The following is a 22,900-nucleotide window of genomic DNA, read 5'->3' as shown; positions in this document are numbered from 1 at the left end:
GCAAACCATTTCAAAGCCCCATGGCCTCAGTGCTTCATCTCCCACCACATGGTTGTGGAGGAGATGTGGAAGGAGCAGGGCATTGGAAAGAGATATACCATTGTAACATAGTGTGATTTCATGACATATTTAGAACGGAACTCTAGAGATAGGTCAGACACCCAAGGTCTGAAGGGTGGAGTCGGTATTTCCCAGATGCTCAGGAGCACAGGGGAAGCGGGGAAGGTTAGAGCCCTGGCAAGTTTCTGGCTTCTCAGCCAACTTGACTCTGAGGACCCAAAAGCAGTTTTTAGATTTTTTTGATTACTGTTAATCATCTTATTTCTCCTTAAAACACATGAGATCACTCAACTTTGAATGAGAAAAGTTTTCTTTTATCGTGGTTTCAGTGGTTTGGGTCCATGTTGCTTGATTCTGTTCCTCTAGGTCTTTGGTGGTCAGGAAGGAGTAGCAAGAGCAAGAGAGGAGAGAGGGAGAGAGGGGGGAGAGAAGAAGGGTGAAGGAGGGAGAGAAAGGAGAGGGGGTAGAGAAGAGGGGAGGGAGAGACAGAGGAGAGGGAGAGAGAGGGAGAGTCACGAGAGGGAGAAAGAGGAAGAGGAAGAGAGAGACAGTGAGATATTACCATCAAGAGTATATCCTCAATTAACTTCCTCCCACTAGACATCACATCTTAACGGTTTCACAACCTGTTTCCTTGGAGGGAATGAGGTCTTCCTTGTTGAGCTAGGGTATTGTACAGTAAGATCCAAGGACAAAGAGAAGGAAGAACCCAGTGGAGGATGGAGTCTACCTTTTTTTTCTTTTGGTATATTATGTTCTATCGCAGTTGTCCAGTTTCTTCAATAAGAATGTTCGTGCCAACTAGGGAAAAAGAAAGGAAGGAATAACACTCTCCCAAAAAATTTGTACTCATTATCTGACTTATGAAATTGTGACCTCTCGGTACAACACCTTAATAATAACAATAACATTATTTGTCAAAAGAAATCATTCTCCCCTGTATAGATAGAAGAGACTAGGAAGCATTACAGAAACCACAAAGCCTTGGGTTTTAAAGAAGATATTCAAGAGCTCAAAAGAGTTACCACTTGATGTGTAGCTAGCTGTTTGAAGCTCAGTAAAATGAGTCATGGAGAATAATTACATGAGAGGGAGAGAGGGGGAGAGAGAGAGGAGAGAAGCTAGAAACACATATTATAGCAAGCACTCTCTTATAGAAACATGAGCCACAGAAGTAAAGTTGAATTTCCTAGTAGTTTCCTTAGTAAAATGAAAAAGAAACATGATTTAATTTTAACAACATATTTTATTTAAACCAGTGTTCCCAAATATTACCATTTCAACTTATAATTAATGTAAAATTTTAGAGATGTTGTATGATCTCTTTTACAAAGTCTTTGAAATTCAGTGTGAATAGTACTACAAACCTCCATGCAAACTACCCCTGTTTTATCTGTGGGGTGGGTCCCTCTGTCTGGGACAGAGTTATTCAAAGGAGTTCTGTTACTGGAATCCTCCCTCCCATATATCATACTTTAGCCAGTATGTTTGTGTGTATATATGCATATAGCCCTATATATGTTTATTCATGTACTTATAATTTAGATTTAACTCCAGGAAGCATTTGTTATTCTTACCAATCTGCTCAGGCATTGAGATAGAAAGGGGTTATGCCATCCCCGTTCTGGAATGTTGCCAACATAAAAAATGCATTTGATGCATCTCTACCTCCTATTTGGGAAACCTCCAACAAATTCAATTGCAAATGAGATGTGCAATTTTATGGTCTGTGAACAAGGGATAATACTTTAAATATGTGAATTTAGACGCTAGGAGATATTATAGAATACACCATTTCTTGCTAGCACAACTTTATAAAGAACATTTATATCATCTGTCAACATGATTACTTAGACAAACTAGAATAGTTTCACATCATCCCCATGGTATTCTTCAATTAGCACCCATTATCATCTTATAAGTAAATATCAGAACATTCTCCCTTAAAGATACCTTCCAAAGGAAAGCTTTGTAAGTCATGGCAGAATTATAATGCTACTTTATTTACCCAAGTTATCTCCAGGAAATGTAAAGTTATTAGATAAATATCAATTTAATTTGTGAAGGAAATGTCTAAGAGAGGGGTTTTCTAAAAACAAATGAACTAGAAATGGTTTCAAGTTTATGATGGCTTGAGTCCCAGGATATAGTGGAAAAGTAAATAAAGTATACATGGATCTTTAAAACTAGACATACTTAAGGAGAATAAGTAAGTGTGAGATATCATTGCGAACCCCCTTGTACAATTCATATATGCTAAAAATTACAGAAAAGTAAAGCAAGCTCTGTTGGGTGAGTGGGCACCATTAGGAAAGTTGGAAAGCCAGTGGAAATGTGAATGTGGGTAAAGAACTTTACATGCATGAAACTAGCACAATGAAACCTATTGGATTGTTTTCAGAAAAGAGAGGGAGAGAGGGTTTTGTTAGGTCCATGAGATGTATGTATGGAAATGTTACAATGAAACCTCCTTGTACAGTAAATATATATTAATAAAAATGCTCATAAAAAGGAAAGAAATAAGCAACATTGGTAACTTGTGAGCTCTGGTAGGATCTCACAGTTACCCAGAGGGCCTTCACATGCCATCAGGTGACACTGTGTATTCCAATGGGAAGACATCCTTTATTGGATGAATCGAACCAGAGAAGACAATGGAGAGAAACTCAAAAGACCCACAAGGAGTAACAGCTGGAATCAGTATTGGAGGCCAATCAAGGACCTGTAGTGGGCACTAACAGCAGCCCTTGGAGAAACAAGAAGCAGCTTTTATGTGGCTTTGTGGAGCTCACTGTTGGTTGCATTTATGGCTTGAACACCATCATGTGAACCCAAGGGTCTTGACAAAAGGCAGCAAAGTGGAAGGCTGTGCAGTGGAGAAAGAAAGTAATTACAGGGTCCCAAAGATACTGAGAAGAATGAGTTCTGTAATCTGAGATCTTTCCAGAAGACTTAAGGAGTAGTATGAGTTAAAGATAGAGGTGATCTCTCTGGTTACCTCTTGTGTTAGAGAATCCTGGATTTGGTTTATAATTGTGATTCTAGGTTTATCTCGATATTTGCATGGCTCTAAAAAGACATTCCTATAAGAACCTGTGATAAAAATAGCATATAAGTATTGGTGTTCAGTGCATAATTTGAATTATCTAAGCAAGTATGTGAAGAGAATTGTCTCTCCCCTTAGTAAACATATCCTAGATTGTTTTAGAAGTGATATTGTATAACACTGTTTACATTTATAGTTTTTCCCCTTAAGATGGAAAACAGGTGTTCTATAAAATTTATAGACCATTAAATTTTTTTGCTTCAGGACATTTCAACTATTATTAAGAAAAAGCAAATACATAGGAAAATCATTTGCTTTAGGTTTATTGAACTGACCAGGATTTTGTCTTTAGATCCCATTTGACTCCTAAGTGATTTTAATCTCTTTCATTGATTTTGTAGGTTAAAAATAAACACTTAGAAAAGCTCCCTTCCTGCTGAAAAATAAAAATATTTTATGTAAATATCAGATGTAGAAAGTATAGTTTAGTTAATACAACTATTTTTTCCTTTTTCTTTTATTTACTTTTATCAGCAAATGTAAATTGTACCAAAGGAGTTTCCTTGTGATATTTTCATAATGTGCATAACATCCTTAGATCATATTCATTGATCCTTTCTTCTAGCTACCTTTTTCTATAACTTTTTAATAAATTTCATTGTTCCATCTTTTACATATAATGATTTCAATTATATTCGTCTTTATCACCTTCTCCCTCTCCCTTTCTCTCTCCTTTCCTGTCTCACTCTACCTCCCTCTCTTCCCCTCACATTCCTCTCTGTTTTCTTTTGTGAAGGGGTGTGGTAGTGGAGGAGGGCTGGACACTGTTCCTGAGCTTTTGTAAGGTTAGCACTGTATGACTTGAGCTACAGTTTCACTTCTGGTTTTATTTTGTTTAATTTTTCGTAATTAATTAGAGTATGAGTCTCATGGACTTTCCTTCCTGGGCTGGCTTTGAACCACCATGCTCAGTTGTCACCCTCCTGATTAGCTAGGATTACTGGTGTGAGATATAGGCACTCACTTTATTTTCCTTTTTTAAAAGAAACGACGGAATTCTAGAACAATGTCCAGTTGGCGGAAAAGAATTTTAGTACGTTGAAAGAATAATAAAATCGTACTTTATTTTCTTCATTGAAGGAATTGACTGTCCTCAGGAATTCTGGCAGATTTGACCAGGAAACCAGCAGGTTTATTTCTATTGCCTTTTTCTTTTTTCTGTAAGTGTTAAAATTGAAGCCATTGATAACACATAAACAACTCCTAAGTGGTTATTTTATATATTCTCTTAAAACTGGTGTTGGTGAAGCCTCCACTATATGACTCTGAATAACAGTATTTTATAAAACTTGTTATATGTAGTTGGTCAATGGAAGAACAGTTACCAGTCATTTTAACATGCAAGTATATTACTTTATTGTTCAATTCATTTGTGATAGGGGGAGTCATACCATTTGAAACAAGTGGGCTTCAATAAAATGTATGTAAGTTTAAAATGAAAATGTGAAGACAAGAGTATATTATATGATTGTCAAAAGGATGCTTAGGAATTTTAAGCTAATCATTGGTGGCTCAAACTTGGAATCCTAGCTACTGAGGAGATTGAGATCTGAAGGATGTGATCCAGAGCCAGTGTGGGCAAACAAATCTGGGAGACTAATCTCCAATGAATCATCAAAATCCACAAGTGGAGTGGTGGCTCAGGAGAGTACCAGCCATAAGTACAAAACGCTAACCAAGCGCATGAAAGAAGACCTGAGTTCAAGTCTCAGTATCTGACTCTTTTTTATTTTAGAAGCACAAAAGTGCTAGCATTACAGAATATACAGTTTATCAGAGAGAGGTTCCATAGCCTTCCTAACACAAACAAAGCTGCACGTAAAAGAATAGATAAAATATGAGTTTTTGGAGACATTAATGATGTAATAAAGAGACTTTTGGCAATTGAAAAGGTTATAAATAAATCCTTAAACTCCAAAAAAGTTCTTTTAGTTTCTTTTCAATATATTTTTATTTTGCATTAAAAGGAATTTAATGGAAAATAAAATTTTCCTTAGTCTTCCCTGGATTAATCAACTCAAAGTCTTATTCAAAAAAGTGGGAAGTCCTGAATTCTTTGCTTCATGAAATTAAGAAGCTTGACTATAAGTTGTCAGATGGGTTAGACATAGATTATTAATTGTGGCTAAACTAAATCTGATAATCTATTATATTACTTGCTTCACACTGAAGTATTTGTCCCTGTGATACAAAAGCTGTCCTATCTGAATGAACTCTTAAATGAAGTTATATAAATACAAACAACCCTAGATCTATGTGGAAGATATAATTCAATTAATGAAAGTGCAATCAAGAAATATCAGGCATGGGATTAATGTCTAATTTAAGGTACTTCAGAATTTTCAAGGCAGTATGTTGAACTGTGTTTATATGTCTATTTAAATGCAGGATAAAGCTGTTAAGCTTCAAGCTAGAGAGGAAGAAAACCTTTGTTACGATTTTTAAATAGCAGGGAAAATCAATATATTTATACTTAACCTTTGCATTGCCAAGGTTACATATACCCTGGAAACCTCTTCCTGTTTAGAAGTTGGGAACTTAGGGAAGTACTTGTCCCTGATGAGGACTTGGGGTCCAATGAGCACAGGATGCATGTGTGTCCTGGGGGCATCAGGAAAAGGCCCTGCAGCCATTCTGCATTTCATAGCACTCTAGTGGTTTGCCAGTTAGAGAGCTTTTGCAATTTACCATGAGGGAGGGCCTTAAGGGGAAGAAAGAATATGGCTCAATTAATTAGAACTTGTTAGCAAACTTCAACTATTACCCTATTTAGATTTTCAAATCACTGATATATCAAATACCCATAAGATTTGGAAAGGAAGTAAGAATAAGCAGCCGAGAGAGCTAATTTGTCCACCATGATACTACTTGAATACTCCAAGCAGTAATTTTCACAGATTAGACTTTCTGTAAAGAAGAAAAGGGAAATGGAACTGGTTTTCTTTATCACCATTTGGTGTTTTTTAAGTGTTACTTGTGTAGCTTTTATTCTCAGTCTCTGAATAAGATTAATAATCGGAATGACATCTATAAATTCCTATTTTAAAGATAATAATTATGAAATAATTATTGAAACTTATTTGGAGCTATTTTATAGTGTAGGGTTTTTCTATTTATTTAGCACATCTTCAATGCAGCTTATTTTTTGTATTAACAAAAGTCAATGATTCTTCATAATTATGTGAGTTATCAAGATAGCATTCAAATAGTATCTTGTCTGTTCTAAAGTCTTTTCAGCCAAATCTCTAATATTTCCATGGCATGGAATCATATTGTCTTCAAATGATAATCATACATATTTTTCAATAACTTTAGCTCATATGTCTCTTATTTTTACCATAAGTACCTTAGATATGCAAGAAAATGTTGTATAATATTTTAAATAGTGAACATCCTAGCCATAGCTTGTGTTTTTGTCATCAGCATTTTTGTTTGCTTCATTGGAGTTTTAGTGTTTTATTTTGATACCTAGTACATTGAAAACTTGAAGACAACTCGTGTGTGTGTGTGTGTGTGTGTGTGTGTGTGTGTCCTGGATCTTGAACTCAGGGTTGGGCACTGTTCCTGAGATGTTTTGCTCAAGGTTACTGTTCTACCACTTGGGCCACAGATCTTGTTTTGGCTTTTTGGTGGTTAATTGGTAATAAGAAACCTCACAGGTTTTTTCTGCCTGGTCTGGTTTTGAACCTTAATCATCAGATCTCTTGAGTATCTAGAATTACAGGCATTGAACCACTGTACCTGGCTCTAACTCTTTTTCTTGTATTAAGACATTTTCCTTTGGATCAGTGATAAAACTGCTTGTCTGGTATTCACAAGGTTCTGGGATAGATCCTAAGCATTACAAGGAAAGAAGGCAGACAGGCAACAGGCAGGCAGGCAGGAAAGAAGGAAAGAAGGAAGGAAGGATGGAAGGGAGGGAGGAAGGGAAAGGAAGGAAGGAAGGAACGAAGAGACTTAGTTTTAGCTATCTTTCAGTGAAAATATTTGTATATCAACTTTATAAAACTCGTTGAATGGATTTAATAGACTAGAATGGGTTGAAGTCTGATAGATTCTATTTTTCTATATTGTATGGCAATGATCACCTGATTTTGCATGTTTATGTAACCTGTTTAGTCCCATGGATACTTAAACTTGAGATAGTGGTATTGGCTTTTCAAAGTTGAGAAATATGATAATTTCTCAAATCTACTTTGATGTTCAGAAGGATCTAATTTAATTTTAATGTTCTTGGAGTCATGCCTCTCAAGAAATAATCTTTAAGAGGATGTCCTATTTTGTGAAATGTTGATACAATGGTATAGAATATGCATAACTCAGTTATTCTGTTTATCTGCATTGCTATCCTTATTTAGTTCATAGCATATAATAGTAAACAGGGAGTTAAAAAAGTGAAGTGAAGCAAGTAGAGTCATAGGAAAAGAACACAAAGAGATTTAATAAGAACCTCCTGAAGAAGAGAGAGATGTGTTCAGATTTTCTTCCTTTCTAGCTAATGTAGCTTATTTGAAAGGAAGTGATTGCCTTGTTGAATCACTTTGGTAATTTATACCTTCTTCTGGTGGACAGTTTCATTCTCATTCTTGCAGGCCCCAAGGAACCACATGGGTGCATATTTGAGGGTTTCCTGACCAAAGTTCATGTTCAGTGTCATTTAAATAAAGCCTTGATACCTTGTGCTGCTCCAAGCGATAGGAAAACCTGTTATGTATGGAATGACAGAAGGCAAGTGCATGTGTTTTTCTCTCCAGTTTGGAAAATCTTAGCATATAAAATGTACTAATGGATGCTAACTCTAAATACTGAATACCTAATATTAGCAAGTTGGAAGAAAAACTGGAATATGATGAATATTAGCAAGAATAATTTATTGTTATTACTTGATAGATTGTATCTGGTTGCTTCAATGTAGAGTCAATCACATTTAAACCTATTTGAATCTGTCTATCTGTAATTGTCATTGCTTTCATATGAATATCACAAATAGTTAAACATCAGCCATATTAAAATCTATTGTATTTGTATTGCTAAATGCCCTACTTTGAATTTCTCAGTGGGTCTGTTAATTTTCCTGTGGGAGGAGTTTAGATATATCCAAAAGCACTCTTAATGATTAGGACACTTGTAGGAATTTATTCTATTAGCAATCTAGCTTCTGGTGATATGTACCCTCTCCTAAAAGCTATCCTGCTTTATTAAATCCTGACATTAAATCTAATGACATTGAAGAAAAGGAGCTAATACTGAGATGCAGTTCATTGTTTCCAAATTCATACTGGATTCATTGAGTACTGTCATCCTTAAATCTGTCTGGTGCATTTCAATTTTGGGCTTATCAGGGTAAGGCATACCAAGGGAAAAGAATGATCATTTTTAATATTTGAATGTGGGTCCTTATTTGATTTGTAAACTGATTCATGTTATAGAAATCAATCGGCAAAGCAATGAGTTACAAATAACAGTTTTAAGGAAGCATATCACAGCTTTATTATTTCAGTTGACGTGAAGTAATTTTGGTTTAATCTTGAGTGGTAACTTGTTTGAAGAGATACACAGTCACCCCTTTCCTGGGGGTGGGGAGATTCTCATCACCTTTATCTAGCTTTAATAGTTCTCCATATCACTTATCATCATCTAATAAAATGTGTATACTTTTTATTAAACTTATTCTTCCATTTTCCAAATGAAAGTCTGAAAGGAGAAGGATTGTGTTCCTTTTACTAAGCGAGTCAATATGGGTGGAATGAATACATAGACGGATGGGTGCCAGGATAAAGTGACCCTGTGCGCCAATGTACTGATAATTTCAATGAGAACTTTAGTTAAACTTGGTTCTGGGGCTAAGCATGGATTTCATGACTTACTTTATTAAATTATGCCTTTAGGAGGTTGAGAAAAATTGAGGCCTATCTATTGAAAAATGGTACTTCATGTACATGTGTACCTCTGAGCTTTTCCCTTTTTTTTTTTTTTTTTTTTTTGGTCAGACTTCCCTTTTTTCAGAATTTCCTTTTCCCTGATCACAAACTTAACTTCAGGCAGCAATTTCTCCAGGAAGTTGAAAGTCCCTGATATGGCTCAGGGAACTGTGGCTGTCCTGGACCATAAAATTTCAACACACCGAGCTGTGCATGCTCAGCTAACAGACTTGTTCTTTCTGTGGTATGGGCTATGTTAGAAGCAAGGTGCTTCTATTTTTTTCTTCCAAGACATAGTTTTGGTTCTGGAAAAGCATATGTTATAAAGAGTTATAAAGAGAAGTGTGTGTGTGTGTGTGTGTGTGTGTGTGTGTGTGTGTGTGTGTGTGTGTGTGGTGTGTTGGGAAGGAGCACTTAAGAGAAAGGAAAAGAGAGAGGAAGACTGGAAAGGAAAAGAAGAATAAAAATGTTGAAAAGATGCTGCTCATTTAAACCCAGAATGAGTCTCTATCCAGTGAAAGGATATGTTTTTTTAATTTTTTTCTTTAGAGAGGTTTAATTAATGGATGCAGATTATATTGTTAGCACCTCTATGTTGCAGGATTTTGCTGAGCTAATCACATAATAAGAGCTCAATTACTATGGATTGAAAGAATGAATATATAGGACACTGAAAGAGAAGAGATGCCTTTAACCTCACAGAGATTTGTGTTTTAGTGAGGTGACAATGGATCAGTATACTACTTTACATGTAAAACAATACATAGCATAATGTAAAATGGGGTAGAAATGCATATAAGAATATATGAAGTATGCCATGTGCCGAAGGCTCATGACTGTAATCCTAGCTACTCAGGAGGCTGATTTCTGAGGATCATGGTATGAAGTCAGCTAGAACAGAAAGTCCATGAGCCTTATCTCCAATTAACCAAGAAAAAGCTAGAATGGAGCTGTGGCTCAAGTGGTAGCACTAGCCTTGAGCAAAAATGCTAAGGGATGCAACACCCAAACCCTGAGTTCAAGCCCCAAGATGCACACACACACACACACACACACACACACACACACAAACCACTTGATTAATTCTTTTTCATTATGGAGACCTCAGATTAAAGCAAATTTTCACTTCTTGTGCTTACTGCAATGATAGGACAGAGATTAATATTAAAATTATTATTTTTAAAATTTTTATTTATTTTTTATTGTGAACATACTGTACAGAGGGGTTACAATTACATGGGCAAGATAATGAATACATTTCTTTTTTTTTTTTTTTGATAGATAAATAAATGAATTTTAATTGTAGTATATTCTACATCCATAAATATCTTCTTTATTTTGGCAGAAATTATAGTCATTTGGTTTATGCTATATTCATGCTTGCATGTGACATGCTCATAAATAATAACAAAGCTTAGGAAACAATTATATAATGCTACAATAAAGTTTAGAACCATGGTGGTCAGACCATGTTAAAGGTGAATCAGACCATGGTATTTTGTAATTCAGTAAAGGTACAATTATGGAGATCTAATATATGAAATACCTTGAGATGTTGATGATGCATACTAAACAATACTGCCTAGCTTTGATTAATTTCGGGCTTCTAGCTGGGATATTTTTTTTTTTTATTTGAGAACATACTGTACAGAGGGGTTACAATTACATGGTCAGGATAATGCATACATTTCTTACCAAGCATTGCAGCCTCCTCCTTTGTTTACCCTTCACCTCCCTTCCCAGCCTCCCCCCTCCCCCCCCACCCAATCATACAACCCCTCCCCCCCCTCCGACATTGTAAAGCTGGTTTTGACATGACATTTTGTACTTCTCATTGTTGCAACAGGTCCACCTGAATCCTTAAACGACTTGTTTGTCCCCATCTCCTCCACATGTTATACTGACATCAAATATAGTGAAAGCAGGGGTTACACTGTGGGGGAGGGACATACAAAGCAACCAAGAAATAATCTTATAAATGCGTTAGAAACACATGCATGAAAGAAACAAAAACATTAAAATACATATGTGAGGGTTCGTTTTCCTAACATCACCTTCTCTGACTTTTTCCGCTTGACTCATACCTATACTAGATATTGCAAATAAGGGAAACCATGGGACCTATGTTTCTTTGGGCCTGGCTTACTTCACTTAATATAATTTTTTCCAAGCCTTTCCATTTCCTAACAAATGGGGCAATGTCATTCTTTCTGATGGAGGCATAGAATTCCATTGTGTATATATACCACATTTTCTTGATCCATTCATCTATTGAGGGGCATCTGGGTTGGTTCCATATCTTAGCTATGGTAAATAATGCTGCAATAAACATAGTTGTGCTGGTAGCTTTAGTGTGGTCTTTTTTGTAAACATTAGGGTAAATGCCCAAAAGTGGGATTGCTGGGTCATAGGGGAGCTCTATGTGGAGTCTTTTGAGGAACCTCCATACTGCTTTCCAAAGTGGCTGAACAAGTTTACATTCCCACCAACAATGAAGTAAGGTTCCTTTCTGTCCACATCCCCTCCAGCATCTGTTGTTGTTAGAGTTCTTGATTTTTGCTGTTCTAACTGGAGTGAGGTGATATCTCAATGTTGTTTTGATTTGCATTTCTTTTATGGCTAGGGATGTTGAACATTTCTTCATGTGTCTATTGGCCATCCTTCTTTCTTCTTCAGAGAAGCTTCTCTTTAAGTCTTTCGCCCACTTACTTATTGGGCAGTTGTTTCTTTGAGGATTTGTTGTTGGGTGGTTTAATTTTTTGAGTTCCAAGTATATTTTAGATATGAGACCCTTGTCCGTTGTATGGCTAGTAAAGATCTTCTCCCAGTCCGTGGGCTTTCTATTGATCTTGCTAGCTATGTCATTTGCCCTGCAGAAGCTCTGCAACCTTATACAATCCCATTTGTCCAACCTTTCTTTGATTTGTTGTGTTTCCGGGTCTCTATTCAGAAAATTTCGGCCTGAGCCAAGGAGACCCAGGGTTTCTCCTATTCCATCCTGTAATGTTTTCAGAGTGTCTGCTTTGAGTTCAAGGTCTTTGATCCATTTGGAGTTGATTCTGGTGCAGGGTGATATATAAGGATCTAGCTTTAGTTTTCTACATGTAGTTAACCAGTTTTGCCAGCACCATTTACTGAAGAGGCTGTCTGTCTAATGAATACATTTCTTATCAAGCATTGTAGCCTCCTCCTTTGTTTCCCTTTCCCATCCTTTCCCATCCTCCCCACCCCCGTCCCCCCACCCAATCCTCCCCCCCCCCAGCAAAGTTGTAAAGCTCGTTTTCAACATGATGATCCAGAAAGTGCATTGAACGTAGACTCATATCAAAAATTTCCTTTCGCTGTGGGAAAGGAGCACTTGCTTGCTCTGCTATTGACCCTAAATCAAGCATACTACAGAATCTCACAGTGCACCTGATAGAGATTCACCCTTCTCTGTGTGCCAGACTCTCAAAATTGTCTTCATTCTACAATGCTTTATTTTGCTTTCAAGTGTTGAAGGCAGCTTGAATTATCGTCAGAGTAGCTTATATTTCATCAAATGCAAATGACAGGCCACAGACATATACGTTTCAGTCTGCGGGAAGTAGGTAAGGAGATTTGGAAAATTGATAGCAGACCTTTTTCACTATTACAAAAATCAAACCTGATGCTGTAGTTTGGATATTGAGATATGGACCAAGTAAGTAGGCAATGGGAGGTGAGAAATTTGGAAGTGTGTGGTGTTGAGATTGATGTGTGTTGAATAAAATTTTGGGGTAAGTCTTTGGAAACTCCTTTTCTTTTTTTTTTTTTTTTGGGTCCGGTCGTGGGGCCTGAACTCTGGGCCTGGGCGCTGTCCCTCAGCTCTTCAGCTCAAGGCTAGCGCTCTACCACTTGAGCCACAGCGCCACTTCCGGCTTTTTTCTTTTTGCTTATGTGGTGCTGGGAATCGAACCCAGGGCCTCAGGCATGCAAGGCAAGCACTCTACCACTGAGCCACCTTCCCAGCCCCTGGAAACTCCTTTTCATGTTACTCAAGTTGACAGAAATAATAATGATAATGATAATGATAATAATAATAATATAAAAAGATTTGTAAGCAGTACTTTTTTTCTTTCCCTTTTCTCCTCTCTTCTCTCTCCTTGATTTCTTCCTTCCTCTTTCCTTCTATTTTTCTTCCTCTCTTTCTTGCATTTTACTCAACTCTAAGCCTGGAGCTTTGATGAGTTTCTTATTATTAAAGCACTATTAGGTAGGGTACAGAATTCTGGACACAACCACAAGATCTATTTCATGAAATACAAACCCATTAGTGGATTCATTAGCAAACTCCACACATCATTACAATACCCAAATGTCCCTTTCTACAATACTTACCAAGATAGTTTGACTTAATTTTTTCATGATTTTAATTATTATTCTAAAGTCTATATTTGATAACTTTCTCATTAACTTTTTAGCAACAGAAAGATAGCATGAACTTGTTTCTTGAATTACCTTTTCTGACCTTTTGCAAGATGATAATTACAAAAAAACAGAGCGCGATCTGGAAAACTTGTTAAAAAAATTAAGCTGATAAAGTAGCTAACATGGTCCTTCTGTGCTGGTGTCGATTTCAAAATTAACATTTTGGTTCATGTGCTTCTAATAATCACTGACCCTTACCTCATCTACTTTCCACAGGAAATGACTACAGCAGAAATTACTTTGACCCACTGATGGATGAGGAAATAAACCCAAGGCAGTGTGGGATGGAGGTCAGCAAAGAGGGTGAGCCAGAATTAAGTATGTAATTTTTGTGTCAGAATATTCTTTTCCATTCATGAAAATGAGGTGACAAAGATCACATGTGCAGCTCTGTTCGGATTTTGCAGCTTACGATTGGAATGGTAAGTGTTCACCACACACCAATAATGATGGGCAGTGGAGATGACATTTTTTTTCAAGGACAGCAAACTGGCCAGATAAAAGAGGTAGTAGTTGGTTTTCATCCAAATCCCCTATGAATTGCTTTGCTGCCCACGCTGAGGCTTGGTTTTTGCTCTACCAGTTTAAAAGGAGTATTCCTAGTGCATTGTACTTAACACAGAAGATTTCCACATGCCGAGATTATTGAATTCCTTTCATTACATGCAGGAATCCAACATGTAAGCCTGGTACTGGTGGCTCATGCCAATATTCTTAGCGATCTATGAGGCTGAGACCTGTGGATCACGGTTCCAAGCCAGCCCAGGTAGAAAGTCCCTGACTCTTACCTTCAACAGACAAAAAAAAAAAAAAAGCCAGAAGTGGAGCTATGGCTCAAATGGTAGAGAGCAAAAATGCTCAGGGACAGTGTCCTGGCTCTGAGTTCAAGCCCCAGGATTAGAACACACACACACAGAGCCATATAGAGACACATAGACACATACAGACACACAGACACAGACACATAGACACACACACCTCAAATCCCAAAAACCACAAAAGCAAAACAAAGCAAAACAATAACAACAACAAAACATCATATAAGTGGGAAGCCAGGGACTGGGAAGGTACTGAAGAATGACAACACGGTGCCCTCCATAATCTTGAGTATAGGTGTATTTGTGAAAGAAGAGTTCATCATTGTTCCTTAGGGGCAGAGTCTGAACTTCCCAAAACATTCAGGTTGGCAAAATGTATCGATGGGACCATGACCGTTACAAAGTTCCTTAGAATTATTTCTATACAGAAGGTCACATTTCATGGTTAGATTCCAGTCATGGGAACTGCCTTTGTAATGGAAGACTAGACTACATCACCCAAATAAAGGGTTCAAATACAACCCACCGATGGATGAGGAAATAAACCCAAGGCAGTGTGGGAGGCCTGTTTTTTGTGCCATTATTCTCAATAACCAAAACCTACTTTTTTCAGCTTTTGAATTTTTAACATATGGATGTATTTTAATATAACTTTATCGTAATTGTTAAGGTGTTGTATAGAAGCTTCACTAATTCACATGTCAGGTAATGAGCACATTTCTTTTCCCCCAAACCTAGTTTTAACTGGTGCAGAATCTAGAAATATCAAAAGACAGGTTTGCAGGGTAAAGTGAGGAAGCCTCAGAGCTAGTTATCACCAACTCTTGAAAAAGTCAGGGTGAATTAGAGATTGGAAACTCACAGTCTTTTATTTGCCACACACTTGAGATGGGAGAGACAATTGCAATGACTTCTAAGGAAAAGGGAGGTCAAGTGAATGAACGATCATTTGAGGTCTTCGAAGAAATCATTGTTATTATTTTTATAAAGGTGAGGCACAGAGGGGTTACATTTACATATGTCAGGTAATGAGTACATTTCTTTTTGGACCATGTCATCTCTGGGCTGTCTCCCAGTTTTCCCCCTCCCATCCCTATCCACAAGTTGTATAGTTCATTTTCAACATAGTGTCCAGTGAGCACCATTGCTGCATTTGTTCACCCTTTTTCCCTCCATTTCGGTGCCCCCATTTACCCTCCCAAAGACATATAAAAACAGAACTAAAAGAAAAGAAACAGAAGCAGCAAAAAGAAAAAAAAAAACCTTTTTATTCATTGGAGTTCATTTCGATACGTATTATTTTGTGTGATCAGACTGGTGTTTTAAATTATTATTTACTTTATTCTTATAAAGGTGATATACAAAGGGCATACAATGACCTAAGTCAGATAATGAATCCATTTCCTTCCCTACTCTCACTCTCTGTCTGTCCCTCCCTCCCATCTCTATCCACTGTCATCCGTGTCTGTGAACTTTGTCACCCTTTGTCCTTCAAATTCTGTGCTGTCCCCCATGCCCCCTGAATATATACATGTGACTATACCATCCATAAAGAAGACGGAATCATCAAAAAACAAAAAATTAAGTGAAAAAGGAGAGACATCTTGTTTTCATATTTTGGAGTTCATTTCAACATATATGTTTCAAATCTCTTATAGACTATGATATATATGTGCATATGTATGTATATGTGGTGCACATTTTAAAATGCAAAGAGTTTATGAAACATGAGTGCACACTCACTATTCATTTATGATAAAAATAGCAAGATTCATGAGATCGAGCATGCTGTTGCTTCTTAGCACTCCAGCACACTTCTGGCAATTACAAAGTGAATGACAATTACAAATGAATCAGAGTAAACAAAGGAGGAGGCTGCAATGCTTGGTAAGAAATGTATGCATTATCCTGCCCATGTAATTGTAACCCCTCTGTACAGTATGTTCACAAATAAAATTAAAAAAAAAAAAACAAAAAACAAACAAAAAAAGAAAGAAAGAAAGAGACACTAATGAGACAAACTTGTGAAATCGAAGTCAATCTGTGTACCCACATCAGCTTATTTTTTGAGTTAGGGAAACATGCTACTATATTTTCAAGTATTGACAATGAAAGACGTGTGCTGTACTTTGTAATGTTTTCATAAATTAAAAGTTACTACAAAATATAAAAAAGTGTTATTGAAAAATAGCTAGAACCTTGTAATGAAAAGGGTTACTTTTTGTGTGTGGAATATTGTCCTGGTGGTGACTTGCAATATGTGACCTATTTCTGTGTGACTATTTCAGCTTAGTAAATATATAACTCTATAGGATAAGAAAATAAACATGAACATACCTAAAAACAACAAACAAACAAACAAAAAACAAATGAATCAGAGTACCTGCCACTTGCTGGAGATCAAGCATGAAGCTAGGTGTCCTATCTTTTAAAACTCATAACCATCCAGTTTGATGTGTAAGGACAATGAAAGCTGGGATCCCAAGTTTACACAGCTACAAAGAGGCAGTGCTAGGGTCTAGATACAGGCTCAGAGCCCTGACTCTGAAGATGGTGTTTATGGTCTTTCACGGCTTTCATTACCTTGGCATAGAATTCCTTGTCTCCTGCATCAGATACTACCTATTATCAACTTCCAAGTAAGACCTTTTAAAGTGCCATATATAAGCCTAATACGTTTAATAATGGCCCCATCCAGAAGGATGCTTCCTTAGCATACAACCTGCATAACGGTTTGTCTCTTCCTGTCTTGAGTGTTGAGGTCTGGGCTGGCTCTTGGCAATTAAAGAAAAAAAATCGTAGGTCAACTGACTTTTGAAAAAGCTATCTGGAGCATGCAAAGAGCAGAAGCTACTAACTTCCAAGGTCTGTTCAGGTTCCACTCTCAACCATTCCATCTGCTCCCGCAAGCTCCAGCTTTTCTCTTTAGTCATTCCAAGTTCGTGATTATAGGCAACATGGTTTTTTTTCCCAACACTAATGTTCAAAGAAGTTCATGTATGTACAAATTAGGAAGACCTAGGATTCTGAGAAAAGTTAGTGTGGAGAATGACGATCCCAGAGGCCTCTTCTGGAATACTTGGTTGAGTTTTAGATGTGAATAATAGAACTAACCATAATCTTCATTCAGAATGAGTAGCAAAGTGATAGGAGATACTAATACAAAGGACATGTTAAAAGCACAGTAACATTGCACATATAATTGAATTGCCTCCCATAGGGAGATAAACATGCTTGGTATAGTAGGATATATATACACTGGTTATAATTCTATGTCTGAGATGCTCATCCACCTTGAATTATTTATATTTGGTTATATTTAGTGGCAGGAGATACATTGGGATGACCTTTTAAACCTTCAAGAAATACATTTTAATCAAACTTAAAAGTTTCTACACAGTAAAGGGCATAGCTAAATAGAATGGGAATAGATTTTTACTAGCTATGCACCAGACAAGAGCCTAATATCCCGAACATACTTAGAGCTAAAAAAATTAAAGGAGTAAAATTGGCCAACTGTCACATGAAGAAATTCTCAACATCTCTGGCCATAAAGGAGATGCAAATCAAAACAACACTAAGATTCCACCTCACCCTAGTTAGAATAGCCACTATCAAGAAAACAAACAAGAAATCCTAGTGAGGACGGAACCAAAAGGGCACTGTAAGAAACTGTTGGTGGGATTGTAAACTTATTTAGCCACTCTGGAAAGCAGTTTGGAGGGTCCTCAAAAACTAAAGGTAGAACAACCCTGTGAACCTACAATCCCACTCCTGGGCATTTATCCAATAGAATACAAACAAGTTTACAGTAAAGCTATTAGCACAACTGTGTTCATTGCAGCACTATTCCTCATAGTCAAGAGAGGGAATTAGCCCAGATGTCCCTCAATGGACGAACAGATTAAGAAAATTTGGTATTTATACACAATGAAATTTTACTCATCCATTAGAAAGAATAATATTGTACCATTCATAAGGAAATGGAAAGTCCTGGGGGAAAAAGTGAAGTCAAACCCAAAGAAACAAAGGTTGTATAGCTTTATTCATTTGTGGTAGAGAGAATGTACCTAAAAATCTATAAGTAAGCAACTGGGCGGTATGCAAGTGGTTACAAATTAATCAACTGAAGTATAATAGACCCTATGGAGAGCTGAAATAGTATAAACTTTTAGAAAGACTAAGTTAAAGCCCAACAAAATAACTACTGGGAAATGGGTAAACCGAAGAGAGGAAGGAAGGTGGAGAGAGTGCAGTCAAGTCATTGTATATGGACATAGCCTCTTCTACATCTCATGGTTGTCATGGGTCCACCTGTATCCCTATTTAGACAATTTTTTCCCTTCCACTCCCCAAATTATACCAACATCAAATACAGTGAAAACAGGGGGGTGGGGGGAAGAATGTAATGTAATTGTGGAGATGGGAGGGAAGGGATGGTAGGGGAAAATCAAAGGAGGAGGCAACAATGCTTGATAAAAAATGTACTCATTACCTTGCTCATGTGATTGTAACCCCTCTGTACAGTATTTTCACAATAAGAAAGTTATTTTAAAAAAAGAAAAAGGAATTCATTGTATATACTGCAAAATTAAGAAAAATGAAGAGGTAAGTTGAAGGGGGTGAGAATGTAGAAGGGAATGGCACTGGTCAAGATGCATTGTATCCATAAACTTCTTCGTTATATGGCACCTCTTTTGTACAATTAAAGATAACAAAAATTAAAAAGTACATTTTATGAGGTTCTTTTTTTCCAAGAGATTGGTGCTAATGAACATATTGTGCTTTAAATTTATAAGAACTGAGAGCCTTACATTCTTTTACTTATGGTTTTATGTAAAGAATCCTCCTTTTATCTATTGCTATTCTCACTGCAATATGCTATTGTGAACAAAAGCACACAAGACCACAAAAGTTTGTTGTTCCTTTCATGTTTATTTTACACAGTAAAAGGACAATGCATGAAGTAATGGTAGCTAATGGAAAAAATTCATTCTTTTTGTTCAACACTTAAACATCCCATTGTATGATTTGACAAGCCATAATGACATATTCTGAAATGATTTGAGTAATTGATGTTATAACCCATTGAATCTGAGATTCTTTTTGTTGGAGTGGCAATTACATATGTGTATCCTGCAATACACATTTAAAAATTATTTTTCCAATTATCATAAACTTACAAAAGGCTTATTTCCAAAACAAAGCAGCACATTGAATAGAATTCATACTTATGGCCCATAATATAATTAATCATTTCTCTTTGTAATTACATTTGCATACCGATAAATTAGATGATGAGCAAGTCATCATGCGTATATTCTTTTAACACCCTTACAAGGTGATGACAGAATTCTCTATAATCGATTAATGAAGCTTTTTGATGTCAGTGGACAAGGAGAATCCCAAGGTAAGAGACAATCATCTTCAATCTCTTATGTTATTATTAGTTACAAATGAATTGATACGGTGTCTTGCAAATGTTAATCTGTCTTTTCTAAATATTAAAGTTCATCAATGACCTGTCTATGCTTTTGATGGGGAATAGTAATTATGGCTCCTTTTTACAATTACATATGAGTTGTAGTCTAAATAGCAAAAAAAAGACTCTTGTTGCAGGATTCTGCAACACACATGGCTTGTGGGTTTACTACTATATGAGAATCTGTGTGCCCATGACAAAGAGGCATCTTGGTTCTTGAACACATATTTTGGGGTGGTAGAAGACAAGTAGTGTATATTCCTCTCAATTTGAGCATTGGAATCTACATTTGAAATTTTGATTCATTCTAGTAAGTTAGATACATTCTAGTAAATAAGTATTGAACTGGAAATTTAAATGTAATCCTTTAAAAATGAAATTCCTTGGTATTGGTTTAACAGAATAGACCCTGACTGTAGTTTTCACCAAGCACTAAATGAATTTTGCTATATACCTGGAACTAAATTCATGTCTGATCAGTCTACTGGCTAATGTTTCTTTTCTTTTTGAGTGTGTGTGTGTGTGTGTGTGTGTGTGTGTGTGTGTGTGTGTGTGTACATGTTATACTGGGGCTTGAATTCAGAACCTCTCACTTAGCTGTCACTTAAACTTTTCTGCTCAAGTATAGCACTTTATCACTTGAGCCACAGTTCCACTTTCTTATTTTAGCAAGACAATTAGAAACAAGAGTCTCACAGACTTTCTTTCCTGGACTGGCTTTGAACCCTTGTCTTCAGAGTTCAGCCTCTTCAGTAGCTAGGATCATAAACATGAGCTACCAGCACTGGCCAGTTTCTGTTTTTTTTTTCACAGCATGAGCTTGGTTCTTCCCAAACAACCCTTAGTCTTCTTTCCAAAAATAGCTTCTTAGCAGTACATAAGCTGAAGAAGAGTAAATCACTATTAAGTATTTTAGCAGTACTTATTCCTATTAAATTTATGCTGAGCCTTCTCCATTCACTATCTGCTTGACCTTGAGTTAATTCATTTTTCAATTTCTATCAAATGGACCTATTACATTTACCATATGGAGTAGTGTTGAGGATTCAATTATTCCTTGAGCAGAAAGGAAAAGCATATACCTAAGAATAATAAAAATAAGAATGACAATATGGCAATGAGGATATTAGTGCTGTTGAAACTTCTGAATGCCCATCACGTAATGGCACTGGATTTCAGTGCCTCCTCCAAATTTTATTCTTGGATGGACACACATCTCCTTTACTTCTCTGCTATGGATATACATAACCCACCTTTTATTTCTATAAAATCTGGCTTTTCAAGCCATCTATATGCACATTTTGGGGGGAATCCTAAATTCAAATAGTGTACTAGGCTGAAGTACACAATGTGTAATGTTGATGCATGGTTAAATGCACCCCACTCCCATTTCAGGATGTATTTGATAAGTGAAGTAAAAAAGTCTTAATGCACAGCTTCACTTGATTCACTTTGTAAATATGGCAACATACATAAAGGTAGAGGTTTTTTTTAACTTTAAACTTCTGGATTTTTGTGATTTCTTGAGACATTAAGCGGAAAAGACTGTGGTATGTTGTAGATTATGTAAAACTCAAATTTATTCCATTTAAGAAAGACCTAAAGTGGTTGTCTTCTCGAGTCTTTGGTCAAGGAAACTTTGCTGGGACAAACAGGTAGGCGCACCAAAGCGGAGCCCTTGGATTCTGAGGAGACTGTGAGTTCCATGAAATCTTCCAGGAGGCTGACAGTACCATTCCTGCCTATGTTGAGGACTTCGAAAAGCTTGCTCAGAGAGACATAATTCTGCTTGCAAGTTCTCCACTTGAACAGGTCAGTATTATAAATGTATAAAAAACCACAATGATCTTGTTTTTGGAATGGAAGTCCTGCACATGCTCTACTGATCCTGCGTTCCAAACATCTAGTGAGAACACATGGCCTGTGACATCTTCAGAAATATTCCCTCATTTTTCCAGGTGGAAATTCTACTCCTTGTTAGTATCTACTCTGGTCCTGGCAGAAATTAGTTTTGCTTCATCTTTTTTTTCCTTCTTTGGTGTGTATGTGTACCAGAGAAATACTGGGGCTTGAACTCAAGTGTAGACACCATCCCTTAGTTTTTCTCACTCAAGGCTGAGTATGGAAGGGTAGAGTTTGCCTTCTCACGTTATGAAAGTCTTGTGCGTGGTTGTGGTTGTATGGATCCGTGGATGTCTGTGTGTCTGTGGTAATATGTGTAAGTGGTTGTATGTGTTGGGGTTGGGAGTGTTTGAGAGTTACGTGAGTCAGGCCTCCCTGAGTTTTCCCCCAGGATCTGATATGGAATCTCTGAGGAAAGCACTCTTAGCAGTCACTCTGTAGTTGCACAGGTGATAGTGGTATGGCATCAACAGTGATATCATTCCACCTAAAGTAGCAAGGCATGTCAGCAAGAAGTAATATGCAACCCTGTGCCCACTGCAAACTTCCAACATACATAGAGAACTTTGTGGTTAATTAGAGCCCTGGCACAAAGGTAGCATAGAAGAGTCCCTAAAATCTGATCCTTTCTCAGAGCATGCTTTAGTTCATAGTATAGGTGGGCTCTGTTAGAGTCTTGGAAAGATATGATGGCTAAAGATTCAAGTCTAAGGCCGTGGAGGCAGCAAGATGACTTGGAGCATGATGAAATGATTAAGAAGGAAGTACCTACGACCGTATAAGATGATGCTAAGTGAAATGAACTCCAAGATAGGGAAACAAGAGGTTTTGCTTTGTTCTTGTTTTTAATGTACTATGTGATTTCTTTTTTCTTTTGTGTTTTTTTCCCCCTATAGTTCATCCCCTGTTGTCACTGTATTTGATTTTGGTACCCTGAGTATTGTACAAAGAACAAAGGGTGAACCAATGCAACAGCGATACTCACAAGACAATGTGTTGGAAATGAACTGTACAACTTGGGGGCTGGGATTGGGAGGGAGGGAAAGTGGGAGAAAATGAAGGGGGGTAACAAGTTCAAAAAAATGTCCTCACTACCTTATGCATGTAACTGTAACCCCTCTGTACATCACCTTGACAATGAAATTAAACTTAAAAAAAAATA

General features: G+C 36.9%; 1 pseudogene; it reads left to right on the top strand.

Moving 5' to 3' along the window:
* Nucleotides 1-22,900, top strand: part of LOC122122428 — a 267,246-nt pseudogene that overhangs the window by 2,408 nt on the left and 241,938 nt on the right.

Source organism: Dipodomys spectabilis, unplaced genomic scaffold, assembly GCF_019054845.1.
Source record: "Dipodomys spectabilis isolate Male_0828 unplaced genomic scaffold, ASM1905484v1 ptg000209l, whole genome shotgun sequence".
In the NCBI taxonomy this organism is placed as follows: Eukaryota; Metazoa; Chordata; class Mammalia; order Rodentia; family Heteromyidae; genus Dipodomys; species Dipodomys spectabilis.
This window is presented reverse-complemented; position numbering and strand designations above follow the sequence as displayed.